General features: G+C 43.0%; 1 protein-coding gene across 1 annotated transcript in view; it reads left to right on the forward strand.

Moving 5' to 3' along the window:
* Window positions 1–571: 571 nt before the first annotated feature.
* LOC132836583 (neuronal PAS domain-containing protein 3-like) overlaps window positions 572–23,816 on the forward strand; it is a 432,887-nt gene continuing 409,642 nt past the window's right edge. The window contains exon 1 of the mRNA XM_060855949.1: window positions 572–643. The gene's annotated coding sequence lies outside the window, so the exon portion shown is untranslated. The remainder of the gene's footprint in view (window positions 644–23,816) is intronic.

Here is a 23,816-nt window from a genome sequence, read left to right on the forward strand (position 1 = left end):
GACGATCTTTAGAATGCGGTGGCGCGCATTCTTGGCAAACAAAAAAAAATAATTATATCTCACGCCACAGCCCCGACCCCTCCCTCCAAACTCCATTAACAATGTCTTCTTTTTTTAGGAGGTTGAGTCGCAGCGTGTGCACGGGGCGGTGTCGCGCTCCTCGAAAGCTGGGTACGAGCATGAAGGCGCGTTCCAGAGCGGGATGGCGCTCAAGCGAGGGAAGTACGAGCATGGAGGCGCGTGCATGAGGCAGACTGTCACACTGTGTTGTGTGAGAGCAAAGGAGGGTTTTGCACCGAGAGGCAGGAGGGGAGGGAGGTTTTGAGGGGGGGGGTGGGCAAACAGTGTGAGTGAGTGCAACCCAAACTCCCGGAGTGAGAGAGGGAGGGGGGGGAGTTTGCACTTCCCTCTCTCCACCCTCCCTTGCCCCTGTCCACCACCCCCTCGCCCCTTCCCCCCCCCCCCCCCAACCCCCCCCTGTCCCTGGTGCAGATGCTGGAGAGTCTCCCCCCCGGGGCTGCGGAGCGCTGTGTGCCGGCCAGAGCAGCGGGAGCGCAGCGGGGGGAATGGAGAGAGCGGCCAGCGCTGCTGCCGCTGCTGCTGCCGGCGCCGGGAATCAGAACTGGAGACCGGGGCAGCAAGGGTGAGTGAGAGCCGGAGACCCCGGCAGCCTTGGGTCCGTGCGGAAGGGGGTTGAGAAGGTGAGACGGGTAGAGAGGCAGTGAGAAACTAAGGGGAAGGGCGAGACTGCGGAAAGAGGGGAATGAGAAATCGGACAGAAGGGGGAAAAGTGTGGAAAGAGAGAATGTGAAATTGGAGAGAGAAAAAAGTGAAAAAGGAAGAACGAAAAATTGGAAGGAGAAAGTGGAAAAAGAAGGAATGAGAAATTGGAAGCAGAAAGTGGAAAAAAATGAGAAATTGGAGAGAGAAGGTGTGTAAAGAGGGAGTGACAAATTGGAGAGAGGTTGTGAAAAGAGGGAGTGAGAAATTGGGGAGAGAGAAAAAGTGTGAAAAGAGGGAGAGAGAAAACGAGAGAAAAAGTGAAAAGAGGGAGTGAGAAATTGTGGAGAGAAAAAGGAGGGAGTGTGAAATTGTAAGGAGAAATTGCAAGAAGAAAGTGGGAAAAGAAGGAAGGTAAAGGGGGATGAGAAATTGGGTAGAGCAAAAATGTGAAAAGGAGAAATGAGAAAATGGAAACAAAGTGAGAAATGGGGGAATGAGAAATTGGAGAGAGGGAAATTCAGGAAAGGGAAAATGAAAGAAGGAAATGAGAGAGAGTGGGAAAGAGGGAATATGAAATTGGGAACCAGATGCATGAAAAATGGGAGAAAGGAAATGAAAAACTTGGAGAAGAAAAAAATTTAAGAGAAGAGGGTGTAAGAAACTGGGGGAAAGTGGAAATGAGAGAATAGGGAAAAGGAGAGAATGAGAAACTGGAGGAAAGAGAACCTGAGAGAGTGAATGCTCAACTGTAGAAAAGAAAGTGAATCTGGGGAAAATAAGATGCAGAAAGGAAAATGTGTGGGGAAATGGGAAAGGGATAATTGCGATAAAGTGAGAATGGAATGAAGATTGAAAATTGGAGAAATGTTAAAGAATCTATGGAAAAGAGGATTGGGAGAGGTAGAGATAAGGAGACAAAATGAGAAAGGGGAAAAGGAAATAAGAAGGAAAGTGAGGCAAAGGAAATATCGGGTCAAAATCCAGGGAAGAGTTTGAGAAATTCAGGTAAGGAGGGGAAGTGATAGGAATGAGAGAATCATGGAGAAAAAGAGATTAGAAGAGGAACTGATATGTAGAGAAACTGAAGGGAAATTAGAGCGATCAGAAAATGAGGAAGCAGAGTGTCAGACCATTGGGCTGACGGTTTTTTTAAGGAAGGGTACAGGAATGTAACGAAAAATAGATTCAATTAGACTAAACCTCTTCCAAAATGGAAAATTGGTGTGGCAAGAGACAGACTGAAGATTGAGTGGGAAGAAAAACAGTCGTGGATGTGTCAAGTGAAATATTGTGAATTGAAAATGATCAAATGATAAGAAAGCGATAACTAATTAAAGGAAAGGAGACAAGCTGAAGAGGACAGTAAATACTTCCAGCTACATGCACGTTTATTTGGAATTATCAGGACAGATGAGAGGAAATCGGGGTCAAATAAATAGCAGAAATAGATGACCAGAAAATTAAAGGTAGATAAAGTAGAGAGAAAGCAAATGAAGATCATAGAGGTACAAGGAGGTAAAACAATAATGGACAGTGAGGAGAAAGGTATACAGTGAAAAGCAAGAAAGAGGATTAATTTCTTAATTTAAATAGTGAATATATAGTTGCATACTTGACCACATAATAAAGGTTCACAGATAAAAGTGTGATCTTTGAGCTTTGACCTGGAATTATTGGCTTCCAAGTGTTGTATTTACAACAATCATTGCATGATTGTGCTGCTTTCTGAGAAATGCAATATTGAACAATTGGACCAGATCAAAGCAGAGGAGTTAGTTTAGTAATGTATCTGAAATAGATGCCTGTTGGTGAGGCTAAGTTGATAATCACCAGTGGAGTTCTTTTTATAACATAATATTTTCATAGTTTTTCAAAACATTAAATGAGTAACTATGTAACTTTTTTAACAAAAGAGTTTTCATTTAAATTGAGCTATTGTTGATCTCAAAGATTTAATGTGTTTTGGTTGGAGTGAATTAAACGACCATCACTGTAAATATTGATGTTTAAACAAGATAGAGGGAATTCTCTCTGTCTCGGAATTGGTTAACTTTATTTAAATTTATTTCAAATGAGATTTATCCAAAACAAAAAATGAAATTTGTTTGAGGGTTAACTTTCACAAGGTGTAAAGCTGTGTAGCAGGAGATAATGAAGGGTTTGGGTTCAGTCCTGGCTTAAGGAGAAACAAAAGAAGCAAATGGTTCTGAAGCTGCTTGCTAAATACTGGAGAGGCCAGGCACTTGGGAGACTTGCGTTACTGACCTGAGGTGCTGGGCACTCCCTCCTAGTCATCATCATCTTAATGTCCTGGCATTCTCCGGTATCCAAGTCTTTTGTAAGTGTACACTTGGATTGTGGCTCCAGCATGCAAACAGGCTGCAGTTGAAAGTGCAGTAGGTGTATTGTACACTTACAGGAGCTGCAGAAAAAGAGAGAGAGATCTACACATGAGAGACACAGTTGCCAGAGGGGAGTGAGTCGTTCCATCTTGGTCCTTTTTGCAAATCCAGGAATTGACAAACAGGCACTTGTAAGCAGTTGAGTGAATGGCCAATTTCTCTCTTTAATCTGCATGCTTCACTGTGCCTCTCAAATGCAGTGTTGTGTATGTGTGGGCATGGGGTGTTTTTATTTCAGATCTGTAGATTATCTCATGGTGAAGTCATGCAGTTTTGCTGTTTCTATTTTACATTCATTTTACTTGCCTTGAGAAACTTTTATTTTGATTTAAAGCATCTGCGACAGCCAGCTATTATGACTGAGCTCTCTGCTGCTGGCTATGTAAGGTGTCACTCTCTTCCAAGTCTGTGTGGAGGAGGTTTATGAAACTGTGAATGGGAGGAATTCAGAATTGAAATGCAGAAGGTGCTGGAGAGAAGAAAGCTTTGGCCATGGGAAAGAAAAAGTCGAGATTAATATTTGGGCTGTGTGGCAGTTCGAAGAGATGATGTTAAATGCTACGTCTCTCTGCCTCTGTCTGTCTGTCTGTCTGTCTCCCTTTCCCAAAGCTTGATAGCATTCCCGTGCTTTCTGCTTCCCTGTTTCGTACCTTTCTTCAACAGCATGGATGTGAGTCATTTTTTTGATCTGTTCAACCTGACTTGTGCATCTGCGGTAAAGTTTAAGGAGGAGAGGTAATATATCTTAGAGTGAATGGATGAGCCAGCATCTGAAAATAGGGGCGAGATGCAGTTTCAGGTGAACGAACAGGACCTGCAACTTTGAAATATTTCATCTTTTTGCTTTGAATTTCCAGTTTTGGCAGCACAACCATTTGGCCCATTAACACTTTCTGCATCCTGCTCTACCCCCATCCCTAATCTTCATGGTTCACCTGTTATTTCCTGAGTCTAGACCTTGAAATCTTTTCCCCAAACCCTCCTACCTGCTTTAAAGATGCTTTGTAAACCCTGCCTCTTTGACCAAGCTCTTGGTCAGCTATCCTAATGTGGTTGAGTGTCAAATTTTGTCTAATATCCTTCCTGTGAAATAGCTTTCTACGATGTTAAAGATTCCACATACATGCAAATTAGTGTTTGCAGGAGCTGTTCAAGCTGGGTTCAATTCCTCTACCCCTTCCCTTGCAGCTCTGCAAATGTTTGCCTTGCAAGTATTTTATCTGATTCCCTTTGGAAAGTGCCTATAGAATCTGCTTCCACTGTCCTAAAAGGCAGTGCATTCCAGATCACAACAGCCCTTAAGTATTTTACATGCCATGCAGATTAGAAGGAGCATTATGAGCCAGCGGCAGTGCCAACTTTGACGTGGAACCCCTTAATGACGGAAAGATAATGCCCGATTGCTAGCCAGTGAGAGTGAATCTTGAAACAATAGGATAGAATCGGAAGAATTCCAGACATTTACAGTGCTTTGTGTGTGCCAGAGAGGTTACAAGATTCAGGAACGAAGAGAGGCCATTCAATTCCATGAGTTTGTTCTGTATGACTGATCTGTCCCATTCATGCTTTGCCAATCTTTTTGTATCTGAAGCATGAAGTCACAAGTCAGCATGTTATAATCCAATGGGTTTATTTAAAATCACAAGCTTTCGGAGCGCTGCTCCTTCATCAGGGAAAGACGTCCCTCCGAAAGCTTGTGATTTTAAATAAACCCAGTGAGCTATAACCTGGTGACATGCGACTTCTGACTTTGCCCACCCCAGTCCAACACTGGTGTCTGCACATCATATCTGAAGCATCTGCAGGTTTCTCCCTATTTTGGATTTGGATCCGCGAGCCTTCAGCAGTACCACTGGACTGACCCAACACTTTGCAGATCCTGCTGGAGGCAAGTAGGTTTTTAAAATGTTGTGGGTGGGTGGAAAAAAATGATTGAGCAATCTGCAAATTCTGAAGGGGGAAGGACAGAAATAGTATGTTAAACTGCTATTTAACTTTGTGCCAGACTAGATTTCCTCTCGCCAGACCTTGGAGCAGCACTGATATTCATAGTTCAGGCCACTTTGTAGAGAAAGTGGAGGTGTGAGATGGCAAGTAGGCCATTGCTGTATTTGCCCTGGGGAGCTTGGGCTAAGAAATCCAAACTCTTTACTGTATGAGGTACACAAAAAAGGCATTTAAATTTGTGTTATACATTTCAAAGCATTTTGTAGTTTGTATGGTCATAATGTGGCAAACTGGTATGCAATTTGTTCACAGCGAGCTCCCACAAAAAAATGATAAAATCTGTTGGATGTGATCTACAGGTTGGTCAGGACACCACATGGAACTTCCTGCTTGATCTCTTTCCCCTCTTTCCCCCCCCCCCCCCCCTCCCAAAGCTACAGAGAGTGGGAAGTTCCTTGTTCAAGTCTCATCCAAAAAGTGGCACCTTGGGCAGTGCAGTATCAGGATGTGGTACTGATTGTGGCATTCAGATCTCTGGAGTGGGACTTGAGCCTATCTTCTTGAGAGGATGGAGAGGGTTGTACACTCATCTGCAGCGTACAAATGGAACAGTGCTACAGGAGTTGTGTAAAAGGGAAGATGACTTTGCAGAGTTCAGCTGTTGCAAGGCTGAAAAGGGAAGGCATTGTAATGTGTAATTTTTCATTTAGCTATTTCTTTCTTGTGGTATTGAAGCTTTTGATAGAGCTGGAGATTTGCTGGGTTTTTTTCCCTCGAAAGAAGCAGGCATTCTATTAACTCGTCTCATCCTCACGTTTTTGTTTTGTGAAGCAGTATGATGCTAACAGTGTGGGTTCAATTCCCACACCAGTTGAGGTTGCCATGAAGGACTCTCCTTCTCAACCTCTCCCCTCACCTGAGGTATGGAGGTTCCTAGGTTAAACCACGATCGGTTGTCTCTCCCTAATGAGAAAGCAGCCCTATGGCCTGATAAGACTACGGTGACTCAAGTTCACGAGAGGCAGTCCTTAGAAGGTTCACTGGTATGAAGAGATTGTCTTATGAACAATGGCTAAACAGGTTGGGACTCACTGTAGTTTGGATGATCGAGGTTTGATCTCAGTGAAACATATAAGATTCTGAAGGGGCTTGATGGAGTAAATGCTGAGAGTGTGTTTCCCCTCATGGGAGAGTCTGGGACCAGAGAGCATAGTCTTAGGATATAGGGGTGACTGAGGTGAGGAGGAATTTCTTCTCTGAGGGTTGTAAGTCTTTGGAAGTCCTTGCCCAGAGAGCTGTGGAAGCATAGTCCTTGTGTATATTTGAGGCTGAGAGGTTCTTGATCAGTGGGGGAGTCGAGGGTTACAGGGGAAGGGCAAGAAAGTGGGTGTGAGGAATATTGGATGAGCCACGATCCTATTGAATGGCAGAACAGGCTCGGGGGGCTGAATGGCTTACTCCTCTTCCTATTTCTTTTGGTCTTCTCCTTCTTTCATTATGTCCATATGGGGTTAATTGGACGTGAGTGAGAGTTTGTAAAGCAATTTTATAAAAGAATTGATATAATCATGTTTGACGGTATGGAGTTGGTGGTTGGCCATGTTTCTGTCGGTCTTAGATGCGACTCCATAGTTTATGAAGGAAATACAATTGTCTGTTCAAAGCAAATAATGGCCATTTGAAGCCAAGCTTGGGGTTGCGGACTGTGGGAGAAAGGAAAGACTGAAATGAAAACTGACAAACACACAATCTTGGTGATGTGCTTAAAGCATGCTGCAGCTTTATAAGAAGTGCCTACTAATGGTGATATTTGTAGTGACAATCAAGAATGTAACAGACAAAAGGAAGATGGATAGAGGGCAATGTGATTTAGCATGAATGTCAATGAGCACATTCCTTTGCATGTAAGAGGTGATCTTATTGAAACTTAAGCAGTTTTGAGGAGGCTTGACAGGGTGGATGTGTGGAGAATGTTTTTTCTGTCACAGGGCAGTTGGAGGTGCCATTTCCTAATAAATGGTCTCCCATTTAAGACCACAATGAGGAGGATTTTTTTTCCCTGTAAGTGACATTAATTATTGGAATTTTCTCTCCCAGAGAACTTGAGGCTGAGTACTTGAACATATTCAAGATTGAGTTCGGTTTTGTTTTTGATTGGCGATTGGTGTGGGGTGCAGCTGGGGAAGTGGAGCTGAAGCTGCCATAACCTTCGTGTTTGGTGGAACACGTTGGGGGGCTGAATGACCTACTCCTCCTGATATCTTGGCCAACATTCACCTCTCATCCAACGTCGCCAAAAGAGATTACCTGCAGATAAGTGGCACAGTAGTTAGCACTGCTGCCTCGCAGCGCCACAGATCCAGGTTCAACTCCTGCCTCAGGCCACTGTCTATGTGGAGTTTGCACATTCTCCCCGTGTCTGTGTGGGTTTCCTTCCACAATCCAAAAATGTGCAGGTTAGGGTGGATTGGCCATGCTAAATTGCCCGTAGTGTTAAGTGAAGGGGTAAATGTAGGGGAATGGGTCTGGGTGGGTTGCTCTTCAGAGGGTCGGTGTGGACTTGTTGGGCCATTTGGCCTGTTTCCACACTGTAAGTAATCTAATCTAATCTATTGCTGTTAGTGGGAGATTACTGTGCACAAATTCCCTGCATTATGACGAGTGACATTGTTGGGGGAAAGTTGAGATGGTTTTTCTTGGATCATTGATGTCTGGGGAGAGATTCAGTCGAGTTTTTCAACATCATGAAGGATTTTGTGGCCTTTGAAAACAGAAATTGCTGGAAAAGCTCAGCAGATCTGGTACCATCTGTGGACAGAAATCAGAGTTAATATTTTGGGTCAAGTGACCCTTATTCGGATTTTGTGGGCATCCCTGGCATCCTGGCATTTGTTGCCTATCCCTAATTGCCCCAAAAGGAGTGGCTGGCTAGGGCCATTTCAGACAGCAGTTAAGAGTCAACAACCTTGTGTGGGTCTGGAGTCCCGTGGAGGCCAGACCAGGCAAGGACGGCAGATTTCCTTGCTTAAAGTGAACGAGAGGGTGTTGTCATAAAGTAATAACAGCCTCAGTAGTGGTGACCAACTTTTTTAATTCCTCGGTTTTTCGGGGGAAAGAAAATTAGTTGAATTTAAATTTTATCTCTTGCTGTGGCAGGGTTTGAACCCACATCATTGTCTGTGTCTCTAGATTAGTAGTCTGGAGAGGTTATTGCCACCTCCCAGTAGAGTAAATAGAGAGAAAACTAGTAGGAGGGTCAGGAACAAGAAGATAAAGATTTAAAATTCCTTTTCAAAAGAACCGGAGATGAATTGAGGAGAATATTTTAAAAACGCAATGACATATGATGTAAAATCATTAAACTGAAACAGCAAGAAATCCAACAATAATTGGTTTAAAAAAAGCAAGTTAAATAAATGCTACAGTGGGAAAATAATCAAAAGTTTAAGGGGAGAGGGTTGTAAGAAATGTTGGGTAGCTGTGCAGAAGGGCTAGCACAGGAATTTGATGGGCAGAGTGGCTTTCTTCTCTGCTGTATCATTTCAAGAGATGGGTTTAACTCTCTCTCTTCTGAAAGCAGCTTTCGGTTCCCAAAGCAACCTTCTCACTATCTTTGTACCACAAGACTGCTGTCAGATTTATCACCCAGCAAATTCTTTGCAGACCAATGATGACATTAGAGAATTGCACAGAACCAGAGGCTGCCACATTAAAACAACAAAATAAATGTTGTTTGTGTTTCTGGAATGAGCGAGAAGAAAGAAATGACTAAGTGGATTGTGTTCGGGTGATTTGCCAGACGCTGTCATGACACGGCGTGGAACCAGGATCGGGGGCTGAAGGGCCTGATCCTGTTCCTCGAATTATCATTCTGTTTTTTTCCTGATTGTTACCTAGTTTGCATTTTGGGAAAAAAACCATCAATGCAGACTTGATGAAGTAAATGGAAAGGGAGGTTTGCACTTGTGTGGTGCAGGTTGCAACCATGGAATGCCTTGCAGCCAGCTATTTTAGTTTTGAAGTGCAGGAAATGCAGCCACCAGTTTATGCACAGCAAGATCTCACAATGATAACAGAAATGGATTTTTGTTTTCATTTTTTTGTGCGGCAATGATTGTGGGACAAATGGGTACAGGGGCTTCCTATCTTTTCCCCCACTCTGCTCACCATTGAATTGCTGCTCTGGGATTGTTACACTTACCCCTTGGTTTAACATCCCATCTGAAAGGCAGTACTTCTGACAGTGTGGGGCTCCCTTACTACTGTACTGGAGAGTCTGTATGTGGACCCCAGAAATGAACCCACAACTTTGAGACTCTGTGGAGCAAACGTGCTGCCCACTGACACATGCCATAATCACCTAATAATTGTTTCATTATGAAGTCATATTTTATTACAATAATGTAAGAGGCTGAATGGCCTAATCCTGTTCCTATAATTTTGATGGATTCCTGTATTCCTATAATTTGATAGATTCCAAAGATAATACTTGACTGATTTATTACAAGATTTGGGTATTTGTAGAGGGACAGAGCAAATCTGAAAGATATGATTTAAATTTTGCTTTCAGACTGTTGGAATCACGCCTGGAACCAATATTCAAATTACCGTATCATTGCATATTACATTTTTAAAAAATGAAAACAGGTTGCAATTCTATAGTTCTCCTTGCAATTAAAGTATATTTGATAGACCTGAAGCCAATATGCACTGTTTCCTTCAGGCTATGTGTTGGCATTTTTAGGTTTCTTCGCTATTTTCACTTTGTGATGGGAGGAGCTTTTTTTAAGATTAATTTTTTAAGAAGCCTAATTCTTTTCCTTTTTCTCCTGTCCGTTGTCACTGTAAAATTTGTGTTGACAACTTTGCCATCAGCCCCATCCTAACCTCCCGCTGGCCACACCCCACTCCCCCTCCTTATGGTAACCCACAATGCCAGTGGAATGATGCCTCCACACCCCCGCCCAGCGAGGAAGTGCTGCATCGTCTTGGGCACTTTCTGTCTGATTGGGAGGGACCAAAGAGCGGGAAGAATATTTGCACTGGATAGGGAGGGTGGGGGTTTGGTGGTTGGGGTAGTGTGGTGGGGTTTCCTGTATGATGTGAGAATCCAGTGAAGGGGAGATAGAGGCAGTGGGTACGTGCCTCTCATCTTCGTGTCACTGGGCAGGTTGGCCTTCCCATTTGGGCATGGCTCTCCAACATCTTTCCACTAAAGCAGGATCATCCCTCACCATCCAGACTGCCAACAGGATCCTCACCATCTCACCTTGACCAAATTCTGCCCCAGCGCCCCATGCCCATCTTGTTTGTCTGGATGGAACTTTTCCCAGTGTTTGTTTTCTCCAGTATTTTGATCCAGTGCTGATGAAGGATTGGATATGTATTCCCAACGTAGGACGGTCTGGGACTTGGAGAAAGTAGAGTTCTTACGTGCCTGTTGGCTGCGATCCTATCAACAATGGAAGTCATAGGTTGTGTAGGTGCTGTTAGAGGAGGGGAATGGGGAGTTAAACATCTCACTGCTCTGCTTGTTGTGAATTTAGACGGTGTATTCCCACTGAACCCCAAGAGAAATTGGAGAGTGAGAGTTGAGAGGTTTTGCTGTAACTATAGGGAGTGTCTTGGTGAGATAAGAGATCATCCATTGCTCTGCATTGTAGCTTTCTAGAGATCACTTTGTACTGCCTGCACCAATTTACTGTAAATAAATCCACCAAAGGTCTTCAAGCCAACAGGATTGGCCAGTCTCTGTGGTGTTTGGCTGTTAACCAAGAGGTTGGTGGTTCAAGACCACCTGGGAAAGGAGCTTTTGCTGTTTCCATTCTGTCATGTTTCCTTGTTGCATTCTTCTGGGTTGTCAATGGGGTTAGAAAAATGTTCCCCAAACAGAAATCTTATCCAGTGAGTAAACACAAGTGTTTCTGTATAGGGGATGGCTCAGTGGTTAGCACTGCTGCCTCAGTGCCAGGGACTCAGGTTTGATTTCATCCTTGGGTGACTATCTGCGTGGAGTTTGCATGTTCTTCCCGTGTCTGCGTGGATTTCCTCCGGGTACTTTGGTTTCCACCCACAGTCCAAAGATGTGCAGGTTAGGTGGATTGGCCATGCTAAATTGCCCCATATTGTCAAGGGATGTGCAGGCTAGGTGGATTATCCAAGGGAAATGCAGGGTTACAAGGATAGGGTGAGTCTGGTTGGGATGCAGTTCAAAGGGTCAGTGTAGACTTGACGGGCTGAAAGGCTTGCTTCCAGGATTCTGATTCTATGTATTATGTGTAGCATAATTAATCACTGCAATGGGAAGTCTAGAATTAGGGATTACAGTCTTGGAGTAAGCAACTGGCTCTTTAGAGATGTTAAGATAAATTTCTGCGCTTTGCTTGTGAATCTTTGGAATTCTCCACCCGAGAGAGTTGTAGTGGCAGAGCTGTTGAATGCAGAATATTCCAGACAAGGACTGATTAATGTTTTTTTGGTTTGGAGGGAATTGAGGGCTATGGGGGTGGGAGAGGAAGGTGGATTTGAGATTGACAATCAGCCAGGATTGTCAATGGCGGGACAAGCTCAAAACACTGTATGACATATTCATTCTTTTAAATTCTGATTCCAGCCCAATCTGATTTTATTTGTATGCAGTAACAGGATGTTAGACAGTAATCACGATCAAAAACCTCTTTCTTGTGACCCACTGTTTCAGAAATATGAAAAGACATTAATTGAATAACACATGGTGAGAAAAATAGATGACTTGACCATAAATTTTACATCCTATAACATGCTGAATATATAGAGATATCTTGTCTCTAAGCTGTAATCTGCCTCAATTGTACTTGCTTTCGAAAAAGTAGGATTTATAATACAGTTTGGAGGATGATGAAATCCCAGCATTTGTACATCTGTCAGAACGGGAGACGGTTTTATTTCGGTCAATGTAAGGTTGTTAAATGGACGATAAACATCATTTGTAATGTGAATCATTGAAGTAAAATGTTTTTAATGTTTTTAAGTAATTTGTTAGGATTGGAAATGTAATGTTATTTTCTGAATGAATGAAGCAACAGTTGCTCTTGCTGTCTGTTTCTTGTAAAAGTTTCTCTCTGTGAATTTCACTGTACTTTTGTCTCTTTCTGCTTGTTTGCATCTCTGCTCCAACTACTTGTGTCTCTGTCATGTTCTCTCTTTTTGACTTTTGACCTTTGTGTGACAATCTCTAGGTTTATCTCTTCCTCACTTTCTCTAATTTTCAATATTTCTCTCCCTAGGTATCTTACTCTTGCTTTCAATCTATCTTGTGGACTTTGAGTTGCACATTCTTGCTTTCTCATGTTCTCCTTGCACACTCTCTTTGCTTGCGCACACCCTTTATATGTCACTCTTTCAATCTCTCTCTTACCGTGTTAAAATGATATGCTCTCCCTTTCTCTTTGAATTCATCTCAAGTTGAGCTACAAATCTGACACAACTTGTGTTTTCTATTGCATCTTTCACAACCTGAGAATGTTTATTTATGTGTCACTGTGTGGGTAGTACGTCTCTCAGTTAGAGCAGAAAAGATGGACTGAATGGTCTCCTTTGGTTCTGTAAATTGCTTTCACAGTCTGACATCTCAAAGCAATTTGAAGTCACTGCTCTCCCTCCAAACTGTTGCAATCCCAACACCTTGTACCTAGTCTCCATTCCACAACAGAGGGGAAAAGTAGTCAGAAAAGACTTGCATTTATGTAGCACCTTGCCAAAGCTCAGCATGGCCTCTCGTGGTCCGAGTGCTTTACTACCCATGTGATGCTTTCTTGATTAGAATCTAGGATTTAAGCTAATCTGACTACATAATCACCATTGATTTATTTTTTTTTAAAAAAAAATCTCATTCACTGATGCCTTTTTAGGGCGGGAAATCTGCCGTTATTACCTGATCTGGGCCACGTGTGACTTCAGATCCACAGCAATGGGATTGACTCTTAACTGCTTTCTGGGCAATTAGGGGGTAGGGTAATAAATGCCAGTGATGCCAACACCCTATGAACAAATTTAAAAAGGAAAGGCTGTCTAGTCCAATGCACAATCCTTTCACCTTATAACGTGTGATCTTGCTCCATTGGCATCTTCCTTAAAATTTCTGATCATGGTTTCTATTAGCTCTCCTTCCTGCATTTCTGTTCTCATGGTGCTAACTGGCATTCACCCTTAAGCAAGAAGCCGTGAGGCTCCCCAGCTCCCTCCTTATTCAGCTTTGAGTTAATTGCAGTGCTCTAAGGGACTGAATTTTGTTTTCCATGACTGTTGGGGCATCTATAGTACGATCCCAATAAGGTAATCATCCCTTTTTTACTTCTCAGTTCCACCCAAATAACTTCCCAGAAATATCCTCCTTAAGTACAGCCGTAATGTTATCCCTAATAAAAACGCTACTCCCCCTCCTCACTTGGCTCCCCCCTTTCTATCCTTCCTATAGCATTTGTATCCTGGAACATTTAGCCGCCAGTCCTGTCCATCCCTGAGCCACATCTCTGCAATTGATATGATACCCCAGTCCCATGTTCCTAACCATGCTGAGTTCATCAGCCTTCCCTGTTAGGCCTCTTACATTGAAATAAATCCAGTTTAATTTATCTTGTTCTCTGCTTTTTTCCTGACTGTTTGTGACTCGCCTCTTCTCCCAACTGTACCAGTCTCAGACGGATCTCTTTCCTCACTCTATCCCTGGGTCCCACCCCCTACCTTAATAGTTTAAATCCTCCTGCCAGCATGTTAGTCCCCTTCCAATTCAGGTGCAATCTGTCCTCCTTGTACAGGTCATTTCTACCCCAGAAGAGATTCCAATGATCCAAAAATGTGACCCTTCTCCCATGCACCAGCTCCTCAGCCACGCATTTATCTGCTCTATCCTCCTATTCCTACCCTCACCAGCTCGTAGCATTGGGAGTAATCCAGATATTACTATCCTTGAGGACCTCCTTTTTAAATTCCTGCCTAACTTCCTATATTCTCCCTTCAGAGTCTCATCTTTTTCCCTTCCTATGTCATTGTTCCAATGTGTACAACGACGTCCTTCTAGTCCCACTCCCCTTTGAGAACATTCTACACTCTCTCCGAGATATGCTTTCCTTTATTGGTCAGAACATTGTGTATAGGGGTTGGAGAGTCCTGTTGCAGCTGTACAGGACATTGGTTAGGCTTTTTGAATATTGTGTGCAATTCTGGTCTCCCTCCTCCAGGAAGGATGTTGTGAAAATTGAAAGGGTTCAGAAAAGATTGACAAAGATACTGCCAGGGCTGGAGCTGTAGGGAGAGGCTGAATACACTGGGGCTGTTTTCCCTGGAACGTTGGGGCTGAGGGGTGACCTTGTAGAGGTTTATAAAATCATGAGGGGCATGGATAGGGTAAATAGACAAGGTCTTTTCTCTGGGATGGGGGGAGTCCATAACCAGAGGGCATAGGTTTAAGGTGAAAGGGGAAAAATTTAAAAGGATCCTAAAAGGCAACTGTTTCACAGAAAGGGTGGTACGTGTATGGAATGAGCTGCCAGAGGAAGTGGTGGAGGCTGGTACAATTACAACATTTAAAAGGAACCTGGATGGGTATATGAATAGGAAGGGTTTAGAGGAATATTGGCCAAGTGCTGGAAAATGGGACTAGATTAGGTTAGGATAACTGGTTGGCATGGACAAGTTGGACCGAAGGATCTGTTTCTGTGCTCTACATCTCTATGACTCAATGAATGGACGCCCCTTTGTCCCTCGAGCTTCATAGCTTGACGTGTGATGCCACATTCTCTGAAGTCTGATTATTACTTTCTTTAGAGCTTGTCTTGCCAGGAACCTTGGCCCTCAAACCTGCCCCAAGATTTGCCATCATCCACTTCCCCCTCAAAACAAATCCCTGGTTGTAATTTGCTTATTCCTGAAGGCAAGGATGTGTCTTTCCCCTTTAAAACAGATTATGAGTAAGAGATGGACAGTTTCTGGGCAATGTACACAAGAAATCAGATGAAATTCAATAAGGACTTTAGTAGAATTACGAAATAATTACAGAAAATCCATTTATATGTAAATCCTTGCCAAGCCTGGGACTCTCGATGACTTAAGTCAATACTTTGCTGTAGAGATACATTCAGTCAACCACAGCCCTTTTAGTTTTACAGTCAGTCATTGCAAGGATGTTAATCTTGCAGCATTTGCACTCCTCTATTGCCAACTAATAATTACGGAGTTTCACATTCTAGTCATTGGAGGGAGAGAGTTGTAGATTTCACAGGATGAGATAAATTCTGAGGGTTAGGTTATGAAGGGGAGATTTCACAAAGCAGAGATGCATTGCCTGGAATTTAGGTTAAAGGATGACTTGATAGATTTTTTTTAACATATTAAGGGAAATCGAGAAAACTCTCTCACCTACCTATCTCCAATTTTAGAAAGTTAGAGTCATTGAGATGTACAGCATGGAAATAGACCCTTCGGTCCAAATTGTCCATGCTGACCAGATATCCGAAATTAATCTAGTCCCATTATCCAGTATTTGACCCATATCCCTCTAAACTCTTCCTTTTTATGTACCAATCCAGATGCCTTTTAAATGTTGTAATTGTACCTGCCTCCAGCACATCCTCTGGCAGCTCATTCCATGCACACACCACCCTCTGCATGAAAAAGTTGCCCTCGGGTTCCTCTTAAATCTTCCCCTCTCATTTTAAGCCAATGCCCACTAGTTTTAGACTCCCCTACCCTGGGGAAAAGATCTTGTCTATTCACCTATCCATGCCCCTCATGATCTTAAAAACCTCTATAAAGGTCACCTCTCAGTCTCCAAAACTCCCGGGAAAATAGCCCCAGCCTATTCAGCCTCTCCCTGTTGCTCAAATCCTCCAACCCTGGCAACATCCTCATAAATCTTTTCTGAAACCTTTCAAGTTTCACAACATCCTTCTGAAAGCAGGGAGACCAGAACTGAACACTGTATTCCAAAAATGGCCTAATCGATGTCCTGTACAGCAGCAACATGATGTCCCAACTCCTATGCTTCGATCAATAAAGGCAAGCTGAGGATAAAGGGGCCTGGATTATAAATTAAAACCAAGCCTTTGAGGATAGAATTGTGGTGATAGTGGATTTGAAGACTCCCGTGGATTATATTGAAGAAAATTTCCTGGGTGGAGGGAATTCTGGCCAATTTTCATTCCTTAACTAACATGACTAAAGAAACAAATCATCTGGGGATAAATTATCAGTCACTTGAGAGAGGAAATTTGATAATGCAGCTGGTGAAGAAGGGGGTGATCTTCCTGAATTGAAGATGATAGCCAAGAACTCTATTCCACATATATATTCCTCGGTGTCTAAAGCCCAGGCGGACACTCCTGGTTTCAGTACGGAGGGAGTGCTGCACTGGCTGGGCTGATGTCTTCCATTAGACATTAAACTAAGGCAGTGTAACAGATGTTATTTTGAAGAAGTGAATGGAAGTTCTAGATCTCTTGGGCACCATCTTCTCCCGAATCGGCATCCCAAATCCAATGTTCTAGTCATTTATCATTTTGATATTTGGTGGGAGCTTACAGTGTGCAAATTGTCTCCCATATTCTTATATTATAACACTGGTCTCAGCTTAGAAACTCCTTAATTGGATGTAAAGGACTTTGGTACGTCCTCATTAATGCAAATATTTCTGGCAGATGGAATATTTTCTCAAAACTGCTAAGTTAAATCTTAAGTGACTGAAATAAAGTGTTTATGTTTAAAGAGCAAATGGATGTGTTCACAGCTTTTTTTTTTGTGGCCTTCTCTGTAATTCCTTTTCTTCACAACTTGGGCTAACCAATTTGTACACAGTGAGATTCTGCGGTTGAATTAAGTAAGCAGTTACCGTCCTACTTGGGTATATTGGTTGAGGGTAGAATGTTTTAATTATGCCTTGGGGTCTTTGATGTCTAACTGTGAAGGTTGACTGGAACTTGAAATTTACATATTTTCCAAACGATGTGGTTTGCTGGTACTGTGGTACCCTCTGTGTACTGCGTTGGGAGTGTGGGCCTGGATTATACACTCCAGTCCTGAAGTGGGGCTCAAATCCATTGCCTTCTCAATCAAAAATGAGGGTCTTGTAACCAAGTCAAGACGATATCAGGAGGCTTAAAAGATTTAGCTTTGAATCTTGTTGGCAGTTTGATGACTGAAACTGGAAAGCAAATTCAGGAGGGCAAAGGGTTGATTTAAACCAGAAGGATCCACGACCTCTGCCACTTGCACAAACTCCAAATCAATCAGTTTGTGTGCTTCGACTCTAAGCGCTGTCTCTCAGTAATTAGATCTTGCAATAAAATTTAATCTGCTGTTCCCAATCAGATGGAACTAGCCTGCAGCTCCCAGGATTTTCTGCCCCACAATTGAAAATGGAACACACAGCTGCTTTGTTGTGGCAAACTTGCATCATTTCAGAAGCAAGTGGCACTCGAATTGCGCTCTGTTCCTGAATTTTTGCACAATCTGATAGTGACTTGGGCAATGCTCCCTCGGGCATGAGGTCAAATAATTGAAAAGGGCGGAGGGACTCCATTTAGCTGAACAGAAAGATGCCCAAATAACTTATTTTGGTTGAAAGACTGGAGGTCTAAAATAAGCTGAGAATGGTGGAGAAACTGTGCAGGTCTGGCAGCATTCGTGGAGAATGAGAAATAGAGTTAATGTTTCAAGTCCAGTACAACTGAACAGTCATACTAGACTTGACACATTAATTTTATTGCTCTCTCCACAGATGTTGCCAGATCTCCTGAATTTGTCCAGCATTCTCAATGTTTGTTTCAGATCTCCAGTGTCCAAAGTATTTTGCCTTTAATGAAAGCAGAGAGTGCTGGAGAAATTGACAGCATTTGTGGAGAGATAGCAGTGTTAACGTTTCAACTCCATAGAATCCTTGCAGTGTGGAAACAGGCCCTGCGGCCCATCAAGTCCACATCGACCCTTCAAAGAGTAACCCATCCAGACCCATTCCTCTACTTACCCTTGACTAATGCACCTAACCTACACATCTCTGAACACTATGAGCAATTTAGCATGGATTGTGGGAGGAAACCCACGCAGACACAGGGGGAACGCGTAAACTCCACACTGACAGTCGATCGAAGTTGGAATCGAACCCAGGTCCCTGGCACTGAGAGGCAGCAGTGCTAGCCATTGAGCCACTGTGCCACCTGGTTTGAGTCTTCCTAGGAACTGGAGCATGGTGGTCTTCATGCTGTAGACAGAGGGGGAGAATGAGCAAGTAGAGCAGAGGATGAGGGTGCCCAGAGCAGAAGACAGAAAGAGTAATAGCAGTGGTAAAGGAGTAATAGAGATGTAAAATAGGAGTAAATAAATGTGTGAAAGTGAGAATTGGGTCCACTCTGCTGATAGCAAAACCAACAAGATACAAACAAGAGACAGCCTGGGGAGGAGGGGTAATAAAATCAGATGTACAGAGGTCAGGCTCTGAAGTTGTGGAACTTGAATCGAGTTGAGAAAACATGGTGCTGGAAAAAGCACAGTAGGTCAGGCTGCGTCCGAGGAGCGAGAGAGTCAACGTTTAAGGCATAACCCTTGCGGACTGGGGCGGAGGGAGGTGAAGGAGGCTGAGAGATAAATAGCGGGAGGTGCTAGGGGAAATGTAGGGGCGATAGGTGGGCGAAGGTAGGATATGATGGTTATAGGTCGGCTGGAAGTTTGGAGTCTGAGATGCTGTGAAGTGTCATAGTCGAAAGTGTTCCTCCAGAGTGCATTGATCTTTGTTGGGACAATACAGCAGGCTCAGGTCAGAAATATTAGCATGAGGGCAAGGTGCTTTATTGAGATGGCAAGGAACTGGGAAGTCTTACAGATAGAGGAGAAGTGTTCTGCAAAGTTGTCAGCCAGTTTATGTTTTGTCCCTCCAATGTAGAGAAGACCCGCAAATTTCTTTTAGGTATCCACTCCATCCTAGAAAGATCTCAAGGTAGACTCTCAGTTGATCTGTGGGACTTGTTGGTGTTTGAACCTGGCTGAGAGAGGTTTCAATCATCATATGCCCGAATCTCAGTCACTCGGTTGTCTATATTCCCTCTGTAAATTATTGAAACTACTCAATTTTGCAAATATTTCATTTCCATGTTCATCCAATTCCTTTTTGAAAGCTTCAGTTGCATGAACCTCTTACAACACTGCATTGCAAATCATTCATAACCCTGATTAAATTCCAGCCTGCAACTCATTTTAGCTGTCTATTGTTCAATTTGTTTGCCATCCAAAACCCTCAATTCTGTTGTCTTTCAACTTAATCTTGGTTATTAAGATTTGACAGTACACAAACAAACCAATGGGTTGAGGAGTGGCAGATGGAGTTTAATTTAGATAAATGCGAGGTGCTACATTTTGGGAAAGCAAATCTCAGCAGGACTTGTACACTTAATAGTAAGGTCCTAGGGAGTGTTGCTGAACAAAGAGGCCTTGGATTGCAGCTCCATAGCTCCTTGAAAGTAGAGTCACAGAAAGATAGGATACTGAAGAAGGCATTTGGTATGCTTTCTTTGTTGGTCAGAGCATTGAGTATAGGAGTTGGGAGGTATTGTTGTGACTGTACAGGACATTGGTTAGGCCATTTTTGGAATATTGTGTGCAATTCTGGTCTCCTTCCTATTGGAAGGATGTTGTGAAACGTGAAAGGGTTCAGAAATTATTTACAGGGATGTTGCCAGGGTTGGAAGATTTGAGCTATAGGGAGAGGTTGAATAGGCTTGGGCTGTTTTCCCTGGAGTATTGGATGAGGGATGACCTTATAGAGGTTTATAAAATCATGAGGGGCACGGATAGACTAAGTAGACAAGGTGTTTTCCCTGGGGTGGGGGAATCCAGAACTAGAGGGCATAGGCTTAAGGTGAGAAGTGAGAGATATAAAAGCGACTTAAGGGGCAACTTTTTCACGCAGAGAGTGGTACATGCGTGGAATGGGCTGCCAGAGGAAGTGGTGGAGGCTAGTGCAATTGCAACATTTAAAAGGCATCTGGATTGGTATATGAATAGGAAGGATTTGAAGGGATATGGGCCAGGTGCTGGCAGATGGGATGAGATTGGGTTGGGATATCTGGTTGGCGTGGATGAGTTGGTCCGAAGGGTCTGTTTCCATGCTGTACATCTCTGACTCTATGACCTCCCATGATATTGCCCAAGGTGAGCTGACCAGCATCATGATTTGTAATGATAGATGTCATAGAGTCATAGTCAAAGAGATGTACAGCACGGAAACGGACCCTTCGGTCCCACCCGTCCATGCCAACCAGATATCCCAACCCAATCTAGTCCCACCTGCCAGCACCCAGCCCGTATCCCTCCAAACCCTTCCTATTCATATACTCATCCAGATGCCTTTTAAATGTTGCAATTTTACAGCCTCCACCACTCCCTCTGGTAGCCTATTCCATACACGTACCACCCTCTGCGTGACAAAGTTGCCCCTTAGGTCTCTTTTATACCTTTCCCCTCTCACCTTAAACCTATGCCTGCTAGTTCTGGAAACAAACCTTGATTATTTACCCTATCACTGCCCCTCATGATTTTATAAACCTCTCTAAGATCACCCCTCAGCCTCCGACATTCCAGGGAAAACAGCCCCAGCCTATTTAGCCTCTGCTTGTAGCTCAAATTCTTCAACTCTATCAACATCCTTGTAAATCTTTTTTGAACTCTCTCAAGTTTCACGACATACTTCTGATAGGATGTGAGCAGCAAAGTGTGATTTTAGCGTTCTTGCATGAAGTGCATGCAATATTCAAGGTTCTGAATCAAGATCATACAATTTCAATTAAATATCTTTTTGCTTTCAAAAGTCTGTTACTGTCTGCATGGGCTGTGATCCTGTCAGAATGGACACTATTGCTTTCTTTTCTTTTGGGGACATGGTTGTCTTTGAAGGTGCAATTGTTGGGGTTGATTTACAGGAAAGTCAGGACTATGTAATATCCATGGCTTGGTAGCCCTCACCTTCGAATCAGCAAGTTGTGGGTACAATTCTCACTCAATTTGCATTGACCTTCCCAGGGCACAATACTGTGGGAGTGCCACCCTGTCAGAGGTGCTGTATTTTGGATGAGGTGGATACAAATGATCCCCAGTGCACTTCCTAATATTTATGGCTCCGTCCGTGGGAGCTTTCTGGACATGAATTGGTTGCTACATTGCAATCATTGGCTACATAAACATACATTATTAGTTGGAAATTATTTTGAGCCCTCCTGAGATTGTAAAAGGTGCTATACAAAAGCAAGGCTTTTGTCTTAGAAACAAATACATTTGATGATCCTTTTTCACCCAGACCATGACGACCCTAGTTGATCCTCTTACCCACTCCAAGAAATCTGTCAGTTTCCTTATGGGTTAACATGCACCAAGAGTGATCTACAGAATGGAATGTAATCAGGGGGATCACTGGGTTTGTATATGTAATCACAGATACCCTGGAGTGAGTAACAGACTGAGATCTTTAGTTTAATTTGGCATCATGTTCAGCACAACATTGTGGTCTGAGGGCCTGTTCCTGTGCTGTACAGTTCTATGTTCAATCTAATCGAGAGGTTCAGAGGGATTAATATATAGAATAACAGATACGCATGAGTGAATTGCACACTGGGATCTAATCGGGTTTATGTAGAGAATAACAGACACCCAGGAGTGAGTTATCGACTGGAATCCAATTGAGGGGTTCAAGTGAGATTTTAATTGTTGAATTTCCCATTGCTCCCCCATTTAGGGTTTATTTTTACTTAATCTTATAATATGCTTCTAATGATTCCCTTGCTGACCCTGATTCCAGGCTGTAGCTCACTGTTAGTCATCTCTGACCCTTTATGTGCAGCTCAGTTCCTTGCATCGAATGGCCCCATGGTAGTGATTCTCATTAGAAATGCGACATTAAACAACGCAACCCCATTTTCAGCAGCCCCTACCAACACCCCAGTCACCAGCTGTTTGCAAACTGTCTTTTTGGCCACTCTAAATACCGGTATCCAGCAGAATCCAGGCTCAGAGGACTGGATTGTTCTGCAAAAAAACTGCCTCACTTTTATATTAGTCATTTGTTATCTTAATGGCATCTTGCTTTGTGCAACCTTATTTTCTGATCCCAAGCTACTTATTTCCATCCCTGAGAGTATTTTGAACAGAAGTCTTTTGAAGTGCCCAAGTGGAATGGATATCTGAATTGTGAATGTCAATCACAACTGTACAATTGGGGGCAAAAACACAAATTGCTGCCAGACTTGCTGAGCTTTTCCAGCAATTTCTGTTTATATTTCTGATTTCCAGAATCTGCAGTTCTTTCGTTTATTTTTATATAATCAGGAGATTCCACTTGGTTTACATACAGAATGACAGATACCTGGGAGTGAGTTACAGACTGAAATCTAATTGAGAGGTTCAAGGGCTTTATATACACAATGACAGATAACCTGGGAGTGAATTACAGATGAGAATCTGATGGAGGAATTCAGGTGGTTTCTATATAATAACAAACACCTGGGAGTGAGTTACAGACTGGAATCTAATTGAGGGGTTCAGTAGGGTTTATATATAGAAAACAAATACTTGGGAGTGAGCTACAGACTGGAATCTAATTGAGGGGTTTGTGTGGCTTATATATGGAACAGCAGATACCTGGGAGTGAGTTACAAACTGGAAACTAATTAAGGGGTTTGTGTAGTTTATACATAGAATAGCAGATACCTGTGAGTGAGTTACAGACTGGAATCTAATTGAGGAGTTTGGGACTTGCATAGAACTTTTAAAATCTCATGTATATATAATTCTTTCTAAGACTACCTGAAATACTTTGTACATGTAGTCATTGCTGTAATGACAGAACTGAATCCTGGGGCTGAGTTCCAGACTGGAATGTAATTGGATGCTTAGAATATTAATGTTCAGAGTAATTCATATTGTGGAGCAGGTTACAGGCTGCTCTGTAATTGAAGGGTTTAAGTTAACCAGATTGTTATGGGAACTCAGTGATTGAAAGTTTAGCTCCTAATCCTGTCTTACAAACGCATTTGTTAATATCACTGCAATGTGGTAACAGAGCAAAAAACTTTGTATTCATTTCCTTGGGGATATTTTTCTGATCCCTCACCATAAATCCAGAGACGTGAGACACTTTCTGGCATGGAGCTGGGGCTCTCATTGGGCTTAATACCCAAGTTCCTGCAGACAACTGGGAGAACCCTCAGGCTGTTGAGTCCCATTGCATCCCTGCTCTAATTATTGATGGAAATATTGACTGAGACCTTCATTTAAGTAATGGAATGATGAAGCATGAACACACAAGTCTTCTTGCACCCTATTTTCACTTGCTCCTATTGACCTGTACTTGAAAAGCAGTGAAGCTAAGGAGAGGGTAAAGACTGTCCCATTTCACTCCTGGGCACTAGTACTTACTCTGCCGTTAGACTGAGCAGTCTTAGGTAGAACTCTTGCTTCTTAACCAAAAGATTGATGGTTGAGGGACTTAGTTGAGGCCAACACTCCCAGTGCAGTGCTGAGGGAATGCCACTTGCTCCTGGATTGCCCTGGTGCAGATTTGGTCCATCGTGCCTGCGTCAGTTCTATTCCCTTGTGTCAGTCTCCTGGCTTCTCCTCATATCCCTGCACATTGTTTCTATCCAAATAACCACCCAGTTCCCTCTTGAATGCTACAAGTAAACCTGCCTCCACCACTTTTTCAGGCAGAGCATTCCAGATCCTGACTACTTG

The sequence above is a fragment of the Hemiscyllium ocellatum genome, chromosome 47 (assembly GCF_020745735.1).
Source record: "Hemiscyllium ocellatum isolate sHemOce1 chromosome 47, sHemOce1.pat.X.cur, whole genome shotgun sequence".
Lineage (NCBI taxonomy): Eukaryota > Metazoa > Chordata > Chondrichthyes > Orectolobiformes > Hemiscylliidae > Hemiscyllium > Hemiscyllium ocellatum.